Raw genomic sequence first — 9,798 nt, forward strand, 5'->3', positions numbered from 1 at the left:
GGGCCTGGCCAGCACCGGGGCGCTTGTGTTTGAGTGGCAGGTAGTTTCTGTCCGCTGGCAGTCTTGATTAAGGGGCCTTTTCTCTGTCTTCTCTGAGTAATATCCTCCTGGTGGAAAAATCCATCTTCTTGGAAAAATCTCAGGAACTAGTAAGGAAAAATGCAGGATGCTAGTGAATTTTCTGGGTTATTCTGCTGTCAAAAAGGGAAAGATCAGAAATGGGATTTGGTTTTGAACCAAATATTGGTTACAGAAAAGCAAGTAGGGTAAGGGACCTTTGTGTTTGAGTCCAAACTGCAGCATCATCCATTATTCAGACTCTTGGCACACAGCAAAACATTTTCACTTAATGCAGCTTTTGTCATGGTAATTGATAACTGTATTGTCACATCTTTTCAGTAAATCACATCTTTTCAGAAGCTGCCAAGAAGGTCTGGGTTGACTGTAGCAGGGTCATAGAAGAGAATAGATTGTGACATTGGCACAGGGCACCCGTGTGGTCCTGAAAAACATGTGAGTGCTCTGGTTGGGCAGGTAATCATTGTATAAAAATGAAGGATAGAAGTGGGCAGGGACTTTCAGATATGACAAAGCATGTGTTAGGCAGAGGAGTGAAGTAGAGGTGAATACTAGAAGGGCGTTGCTGAGGGACCTTAAAGAACTTACCCATTGAGAGGTTTGTCTATCCATGTGTAGATGGGATTGACTTTGGGTAGGTAGTGGTCCTCTAAAAGTTTGATGTATGTACTTGCAAGGGTGCTGCAGCTCAGTAACAATCATTGCTGGAGACCACCAGTCAGTGTCAGCATGACCATTAGGACTAAACAATGACCCATAAACTAGAGATGGCCAGTGGACCTCTTCCACTGACCTGCCACTTTTATCCTGGAATGGATGAGAGGTGTCTTGAGCAAGAAAATCCTCCTTTTGTGCTGCAAGACCCTGCTAGGCAACATGGAAAGAATGAACTGTGCCTTCATATGCTGACCAATAAAACAGTTTCCCAGCCTTAACAGTAGCACCTTAAAAGGAAGCAATTTTAACATTCTGAGCAACTGAAGAATGATCCAGCACGACTAAATCCATAACACTTAAGATTAAAGAAAGTGCATGTCACTTTTTTTGTATGGTCAATTTCTCCTTAAGGAAAATAATACAAGCCTATATATACAGTCATGAAAGTAAAGATTTAGATGAGATACTCCACTACAACTTGACCAAGAGCGATGTTAAAAGGTAGTTTCCTAATAAAGATTCCATCTGCATAAATAATGGATTACTGCAGCCTAATAAACCTACGTCTCCTACATAATTATGTAGGAAGCATAATATTGTGTTGCCCTGGTCCAACATTCTCCTCCCCATCACACACTCAAACAGACAGAGATCCCATTTGTAATTAATGGGAAAATTCTCTGTATTAGTTTTCTTTACACTATATAGAATAATGGAGAGATTAATTAAGAGGTCTGAATTTCTATTTCAAGGTTCAAGTACTTTCACTGAGCACATTGTGCCTGCAGAATCTGTAGTGTCAGCAGAATTCCTTACTTCAAAACACAGACATTTCTCTTCCTTAAATTTTCCTTTTATATATGCAATTTCTAAATGTTTGTCAGTAGTTAGGATGCCCAGACTGCATCGTCACCTGTTATAAATCTAACTGTAGTTCTGTGAAATGGGAAGTGATCTCTCTGGAATGAGAGAAATGTTATCTTGTGACAGAATTGGATGGAGACTGTGGACCTGACTTTTGCTTGTTTAGTTAATAAGCACCTGAGTATTTTCAGTAACTCCCATGGACATCTGTAGGCATCAAGAACACTCACTTACTAATAAAGACACTAGCAATCAGGTGTTAAGGGGCAACATTGTTCAGTGGACTCTTGTAACCAAGAATTTAAACTCAAGGTCAGAGTTAAAATGAAGAAAGGAAGGGAACAATTTTCCAGCAAGACAGGGGCTAAGGAGTTGTGCTTTGAAGTTACAGCAGTTCTTTCATGAAGACTTCATTGTTGACACCATCAACATACAGAGTTCTCAGAGTGAGAAAAACACTACCATTAAAACAAGAGGAGTACCAGAGGCTTCAGATCATTCTGTGATGTGCTTGCAAGGGCACCATTTTTGCCCATCAAGGTTAGCTACAGGCTTACTTTATATGGTCTTGCATGATGTAAAAGACTAAGCAGCATATAATAGTTGACAGACCTAGATCCAACCATTTACTTTTCAGTGTGTCACTTAAAAGTTCTTGAGAAATAATGGATGTTTGTATTTTTAAAACAGATTGCAGTGAAGTATAATAAAATCAATATAAACTGTGAAGAAAGTTGTAGCTAATATGCAACATATAAAAACATGTAGGATCAGACTCTGAGATTAGTTCAGCAGCTACCGACCTTCCATTTCATGACTGTATACAGCATTGCTTAAAAGCTGAGAAAAGGCATGTGGTTGACACATATTAGCAAATATGCTCTAAAAATGTTTTAAAAGCCTAAGGCAACTAAGTGTATGACAAAATATTCACTGACTGCTCCACACTAGATGGTGTGAGTATATTGGAATACACTGATTAGCATATGATAACACCATAGCTTTAGACAAAGATAAAGATGGTAAAGATAACCCAACAGCCTAGCTGTCATTCAAGAAAATGCAGTGGATGGTATTCCAAATAATTTGGAAAGCAGCTAGAAAGTTCTGAGCAGTTTCTAAAGTTCTGTTCACCAGAAAATTAAAAGACAAGCGCTAAGTCAAAAGAGTCATGGAAATAGGCATTGCAAAAGAAAAGTCTTGTTTCTGTGACAGAAGATACCATGATGCTTACAGGTTCCTCTCTTGCTCTGCCCCTGTGCTACATTGCCATAGTCAGTCTTGGGCTGACTTGGGAATTACTAGTGATACATTTTAGACAGAGAATCCAACCCAGAGAGGACAATAGCAAAATAAGTTAAGCAGGCTAGACATATCAAAATACAATTTTTTTGGAAGTTTGGATAGATTTTTGTGAAATGAGACTTTTTTTTTTTTCTGGAACATTTACCTTAATATTTTCCAAACTAAAATAATTTCCAATCCAAAGTAATTTTTGAAACAAACACTTTTGATCATGCTTATCTGACATGCATTAGAAAAGCTCGGTTATTCTACTGAGAAGTATTCTGTCTGAAACTTACTTGCTCTGCTTGAGAAAGATGCCAATGAGATAATGTTCTTTAGGCCTTTTTCTAATTTCCAGTTGTCTTCTTAAAGATCAGAGAGACACTTGACAGGGCATCCCTTGTTATTGAGAGAGTTGAAAAGCATTATTATGAAAACATTATTTATTTAAAATATTAGTAATAATAATATTCTCATTGTTTATGTAGATTGACTTTAAATATACATATATTAAAATAAGATTTGATGCCTACACCAAGAAACTGTTATAACATATGATCATTTAATTAGCTTTTTGTTTCCCCTTGATTCACCACTGAACTGTGAGACACTTTGTCATGGATCTGTAGAGAATGAAAAGAGAGATGTAGTGAAGCATGTAGTTTGGAAAGCGATGAAAATTTTGCACTTTCTAAGTAGATTTTAACAGCCTGTCATCCAAGGGAAAATCTCCATGCGTCTTCTAATCCCAAACAATATTTTGGGAAAATCCTGTCATCTCTTCCCACTGCACCCTTCTGTAATTGAGACTGAGAACGGTATTTAGTTAATCTTTGAGTTCACCTAAGTATTTATCACCCCTCTAAATCTGCTGTTCAAGGTGCCTATGTAAAGCTCGCTGTTTTTTGAAGAGTTGACTGTTAAATCATACTCTACTGAAGATTTCTTTATATATACAAAGTCTCTCTTAAAAAGTGAAAATAAAAGAGAAACTAGAACAATTTATTCCAAGGGAAACTCCATCTGCCTTTAATCAGTACACAAACAATAAAGAGATGGTTCAGATTTTCAGTCACATGCTTTTGCACAGATGTGTGGGTATGTAAGAAACAGGCATATATGTATTCCTGTGCATGAGTTTATCCCCATGCACTTCATAAATGACACACACATGTGTAATTCTCCTTCCTCACCAGTTAGTGTCCACAGGTTTGCATGGCCATTAGATTCTTTTTTTTTTGTTTAAGCCAGAGTTTATCTGGAATATCTCATTAAAAAATCATTGTTTCATGCTCTTTTTTTTAGGATGACTGAGAGAAAAAATAATCTTTAAAAAAACTATCATGACAGTGATAGTAGTTAGGAGGTTAACCTATTGCTAGTATGACCTCAAACTGAGAAAGCTTTTCAGCACAGCTCAGATGCTAGTGAACAAAAATTATTTTCTATCTGATGGTTGCTCAGAAATCTAGGAGGGCATGTTCAGAATATTGCATTCCATTTCTTAGTGGATAAATATGGATTCACAGCATACAAATGCTTCTCATGCTGTCAAAAGTCACTAAATAAGCTGTGATCAAGGGTTGATCAGGAATCGTAAAGGATAATAATTTTTTTTCTCATACAAAAAACCCTGTTCTCTACAGAACAGGGCAGCAGTTAAAGGTTGAGCTTTTTTATATATTCAATAGAGTTCAACAAAACACACTATGGGCCTGAACCTAAGACTGATTTATCTGGAAACTGTCTTACAATTGCATTGGTACTTCACTAAAATTTTGTAAATTAAGGTTTCTTAAACCGTAGCTGATTAGAGCTCATGTTTAACCAAACCTTTTTCCTGACTTACATTTACTATAAGAGAAGAAATCTTTTTGGTTCCTGAAGCTTTATCAAGCATAACTCAGACCTATCAGGCCCGTACTATCTGTTCATAATTACCTGGCAGTGTAATGAAACATGTACTGGTCATGCAATATCCTGTAACAATTTCACCTCTTCTTCCTCTAGCCTCGTTCTCTCACCCTCATGCACCCTGTTCCTTCAGGAAAGTCCCTGGATTGCTCTGTGTCTCCAGAAGCATTTAGTTACAGGACTAACATATAACAATGTGAATCCACCCTGTTCCCCAGAATTTCCCTTACACTGGCACAGGTTTATTTTCAACATGTGTGTTAGATGTTATTTTGAATTCATTTTCTCAGTGGGCAGTGGGAAATAAGAGAGCAATGGTCTTAAAATGTTTTGTTTACTTTTATTTTAAAACTTTGGTGTTCCAGGAAGTAGGAAAACAGGGTTGGGGTTTTTGTTTGTTTGGGGTTTTTTTTGTGTGGTTTTTTTTTGTTTGTTTGTTTGTTTGTTTTGGTGTTTTTTGGGTTTTTTTGGGGGGGTGGGGTGGGGGTGGGGAGGGAAACATCACCTCTCAGCTATCTTCTGGCTGTATCCTTGGGACTGTGCCCAATTTCTGAACAATTAACATACTTCATGTTTTAAGAGGTATAAAGTTGCACCTCATTAAATGCAGGACCCTAAGTCCAGTGGGATGTGACCAAACCTGTCACGTTAGTGGGCTTTCAGATAACAGTGCTAAATTCATTGCTTTTTTTGCTGTAAACCTGATTCAAACTCAGGTCTCAAGCTGAGAGACTGGTGTATTAACCTAATGTGCCCACTTGACTCTTTCCTAAGTATCATGATAGATTTCTTTTAATCTGCTGCAGAAAATAAATTACTGGAGAAAAAAAATAAAGATTTGTACTCTTTAAAGACTAATCACTTTCAGGCACTGTATGGCAAACAGCGAGATCCAGAATGAATCCTTTTACTACATTACTCATGACAGCTTACAACCCAGACTATTAAACATTCATCAATAAAAGTTTAACATCCCATCTTCCCTTTGATATCCTCAACTGCTCCCTACATAAGACAACAAGAAGGCTTTCCACAGCTCGGTTTGATGGCAGGACATCAAAGCAGCCTCCACAGCTAGTCTGCTTCGAACAGTTTCTTGTATCTAGAAAGTAGAGTTGTCACATGGGAGGAGAAAAAGCGATGCAGGAGATTCTCTCTGTTTTGAATATATATAATCCCTCCCAAGGGGTGCAGTATGTCCATGTTGTGGCTGAGCGTCAAGCTGAAATTCACTTTTCCTCAGATAAGTATCTGACAGACCACACAGAAGCAGGAAAGAGCTGGATATTTCCCTTTGTTAAACAATGAGCACTGCATGCCAGGACTTCAACTGCTGGAAAAAAGGAAAGGCTTTTGCTTCAAAAGTTACCAGGTTTTAAAATATCATGGACTGAGCAATTTATTGTAGCTACTGTTTGTCGGAGAAGTGAAGTTTGTAAACAAATCTATTTGCTTTCCTTCTGCATTAAGAAGATTTGTGCTTGTGAAGCGCGGAAACAAACTCTACAACTCAGAAAGAGTTATAAAGCGGGCATGTTTATTCCGGCCGGGGTGCAAGGGGATTTCTCCACAAAGCTTGCACACCATCTCTGGCAAGTAGCCAGATATTTATTACAACAAAACATACATATTCATTAGGAAGGGCTGGGTTATTACAATTAGTTCGGGGAATAGGTGTGATTCTTAGAATTATTCAAGGAGAGAAGTATGTGGTCCTCTTGAAGTGTCCCGCTGTTAAGTAAAATCCAGATGTCTCCTTCCTCTTCATGAATTTTTCAACTTGGCTTCCTGTGCATGCTCTCTGGCCCTTTGGTTCCTCTCCAGGTTGTAGAGTCAGCCTTTTACCTGTTTGTTTTGTTAATTGGAACTTTTGTGTCTGTTAAGATGTCCCAGAAAGTACGTCCTTTAGCTGGTATGTCTCCCCCTTTATCTCAAAGACAGGGATTAGTTTACTATCTATCCTGTTTTCTGTAAGAATATTATCTACTTAACATTGCCTGAAGGCTAGGACTCCTTTTCTTTTTTTTTTTTTCCCTTTTTTTTTCTTTCCTTTTTTTTTCTTTCCTCAGATCACTTGACTTCGAAAATCCAAGCAGGAAATTTTCAGTGGGTAAGTCCCCTTCAGATCAGCAACTTCCATTTTCAGCTACTTAACTTCAGGCTCTAATTTTCTAGCTCTTTTCTGTTAAATCCAGGAATCTCAGAGACAAGTTCACACGAGAAGATTTGGGGCAGTTTCTGCATCTCCAATCATGCCCAAATGTCACTCCCTGGCGATTTTTTATTTCTCTCATGTCTACTCTGGCCTAAAGCAAAAGGACAGTGCTGCATGAATTTCAAGGAGAAAAATCTGACTCAAGTTTAAGAAGTTCAGTCTAGACTGAAGGTTCACCTCAGTAACGTGATATCCATTTACCTATTTCAAATTTAGGTAATATAGACTTCACCCATTCTCAGTCCCAATCTGGAACACCAACAGGTGAATTTACCTTCTTCGTATGCTTCGTATTATACCATTTAATCAGCTAGAAATAAAGATTATATTAAATATTATTATTTAATCCATTTGCAATGTTTGTTATAAAGCTTTAGTTTCATAAGCAAAAAAGATGTCATTTATGGACAGCTGCTTGAAAACATACTATTCTCATGCACTGAACCACATTTGGAAAGTGACAATATCTTCCTTGGAAATATCCCACTCTAATTCCCTTTCTCTCTGTAAATTCTTTCTACCGCCCTCTTATGCAAATTATTCAAGGTTCCCTTTAATCTATTTGTTTCCCTGGTACTGAAGGGCTCTTTGATCTAGTTTAAAAAGCACACCCTTTGGCCAAGCTGAGGCTGAACACAGCTTGTCCCTCATCCTGAAATCAGGTCCATTCATCTTGGGACTAAATTTGTTATTGCTAGGCAGGTCTGCATGCCAGCAGCTCTATCAGAGCACCTGGCTATATCTTCTCCCAAAACCTGCCGGACCTCGGTTGCATTTATTCTCCTGAACCTGTCTCAGATCCCCTTGTAATTGGAAGACTTCTGTGATGCAGGTCGATTTTGGATCAGATGCTAAACTGAAAGGGACCTCAGGGCTGACTGGAGTTCTTAGTTAAATTCTGTCCCATCTGCCTTTCTCTGTCTTCTGCATCCTGACCCTGATCATTTTGACTGCCTGTGGCCCACCTATGGTGGCCTGGGGTTTCAGGAGCAATGCTCCTGTCCAAATTCTATCTGTTCCAGGAGGACCGAGGGGTCAGAAGCTGGAAGACAAATCCGACAGCATGCATCTTTTCAAACACTTAATAATTTTCTCAGTCACAGCTGCACTGCGATGTGGGGATTAAAAGGGTGAAAAGGAAGATAGTAAAAGAAAGAAAATTATGTTCTCTTGGTGGTAGAAATTCTATTTTTCAAGACTCTTGGATTCATTCAGGTTTTTTTATCAGGCAATTGATAATTTCCAGAAGCTGTTATTCAGCCTAACTTTTGATAGCAGGCTAGTGTATCAGCTGGCTAAAAAAATTGAATTTATGTCAGCAAAGGGCATGGAAAGAAGAGGAAGCATTGCTCACAATTATGTGTTAATTGAGCTGGCTTTCCTTAGTTTTTAGTTAGTTGTTTGGGAGGCAAAGAGCTGCTAAGGAAGCTCCTAAAGAACTCTTCCCTTTCGGCCTCTCTGTCCTGCAGTGTTGTTAGCAGAGAACCAAAGTTGTTTAGAATCCACATGAACTGCAATCACACCAGCTACAAGTATTTTGCTGTGGCCTTTTACTTAGCTTTAGTTTCTCTCACCTAAAATCCTTTGCACCCTGCTGAATTACAGCACTGAAATCTTTGCAGAAGAAAAAAGTTTAAAAAAATGCGATAAGGGCAATAAATAAATTTTCTTTTGTGCTTATACTTAAAATCAGTTCCCAGTATTTTAAAATTTTCTCTAGCAATAACAGCAGCAACCAATGTGTTTTACTGAGATACGAAAGTGTCTGACATAAAGTCAAAAATATATTTTAGAACAATTAGTGGTTTAAAAAGTATGGAAAATTGATACATTTTCCTATTTTGTTTCTTCCCTTTAAGAAGCAGATTTTGTCGTTGTTGTTGTTTGTTTGTTTTCCAGTTTGGAAATAATTCTGTATTCAGCTACCCATAATCTGTCTGTAACTCACTTAAGGGCTTTCCATTGAATTTCAGGCACTAACAGTGAAATAAAATGGGGTGAGAGAATCATAGAATCATAGAAAGGTTTGGGTTGGAACAGACCTTAAAGATCATCTAGTTCCACCCGTCTGCCGTGGGCAGGAAAACCTTCCACTGGACCAGGTTGCTCAAAGCTCTGTTTGGCCTGGCCTTGAACACAGCCGGGGAGGAGGCAGCCACAACTGCTCTGGGCAACCTGTACCAGTGCCTCACCACACAGAGGAAAGAATTTTTTCCTTCTATCTAATCTGAATCTGCCCTCTTTCAGTTTAAAACCATTACCCCTCATCCTATCCCTACACCCCCTGATACAGAGTCCCTCCCCATCTTTCCTGTAGCCCCCTTTAAGTACTGGAAGGACACTATAAGAAGATCTCCCCAGAGCCTTCTCTTCTCCAGGCTGAACAACCCCAACTCTTTCAGCCTGTCCCCATAAGGGAGGTACTCCAGCCCCCTGATCATCTTTGTGATTTTCTCTGGACCCAATCAAGCAGGTCATGTTCTTATGTTGGGGGGCCCAGAACTGAACATGGTACTCCATGAATGAAATGATCTAGGTGAAACAAGAGATTTAATTTGATTTTGAATCAAGAAAGACCAGAGCAGGTAAATGACACTTCTCTGTGTTGCTTCAGAGATGTAAAAGCATGTGAATACTATTAGAGCAAACACACAGCTGAAATCCCATAACCGGTAGTGCAATTAGTAGTACAACCAGTGGCAGAGGTGCAACTTTGAAAATAGCACACAATGTCTCATAGTACACTGAAATTTTTGTTTCAGTGACAGTTCATCTTATATGAG

The 9,798-nt window shown here is 38.6% G+C and overlaps 1 long non-coding RNA gene across 1 annotated transcript in view; it reads right to left on the reverse strand.

Moving 5' to 3' along the window:
- Positions 1–3,263, reverse strand: part of LOC113481596 — a 41,794-nt gene extending 38,531 nt beyond the window's left edge. The window contains exon 1 of the long non-coding RNA XR_003398709.1: positions 3,183–3,263. This is a non-coding gene — a long non-coding RNA (uncharacterized LOC113481596). The remainder of the gene's footprint in view (positions 1–3,182) is intronic.
- Between the last annotated feature and the right edge of the window lie 6,535 nt (positions 3,264–9,798).

This window comes from Athene cunicularia (genome assembly GCF_003259725.1).
Source record: "Athene cunicularia isolate RWA chromosome 6 unlocalized genomic scaffold, athCun1 chr6_part1, whole genome shotgun sequence".
Lineage (NCBI taxonomy): Eukaryota > Metazoa > Chordata > Aves > Strigiformes > Strigidae > Athene > Athene cunicularia.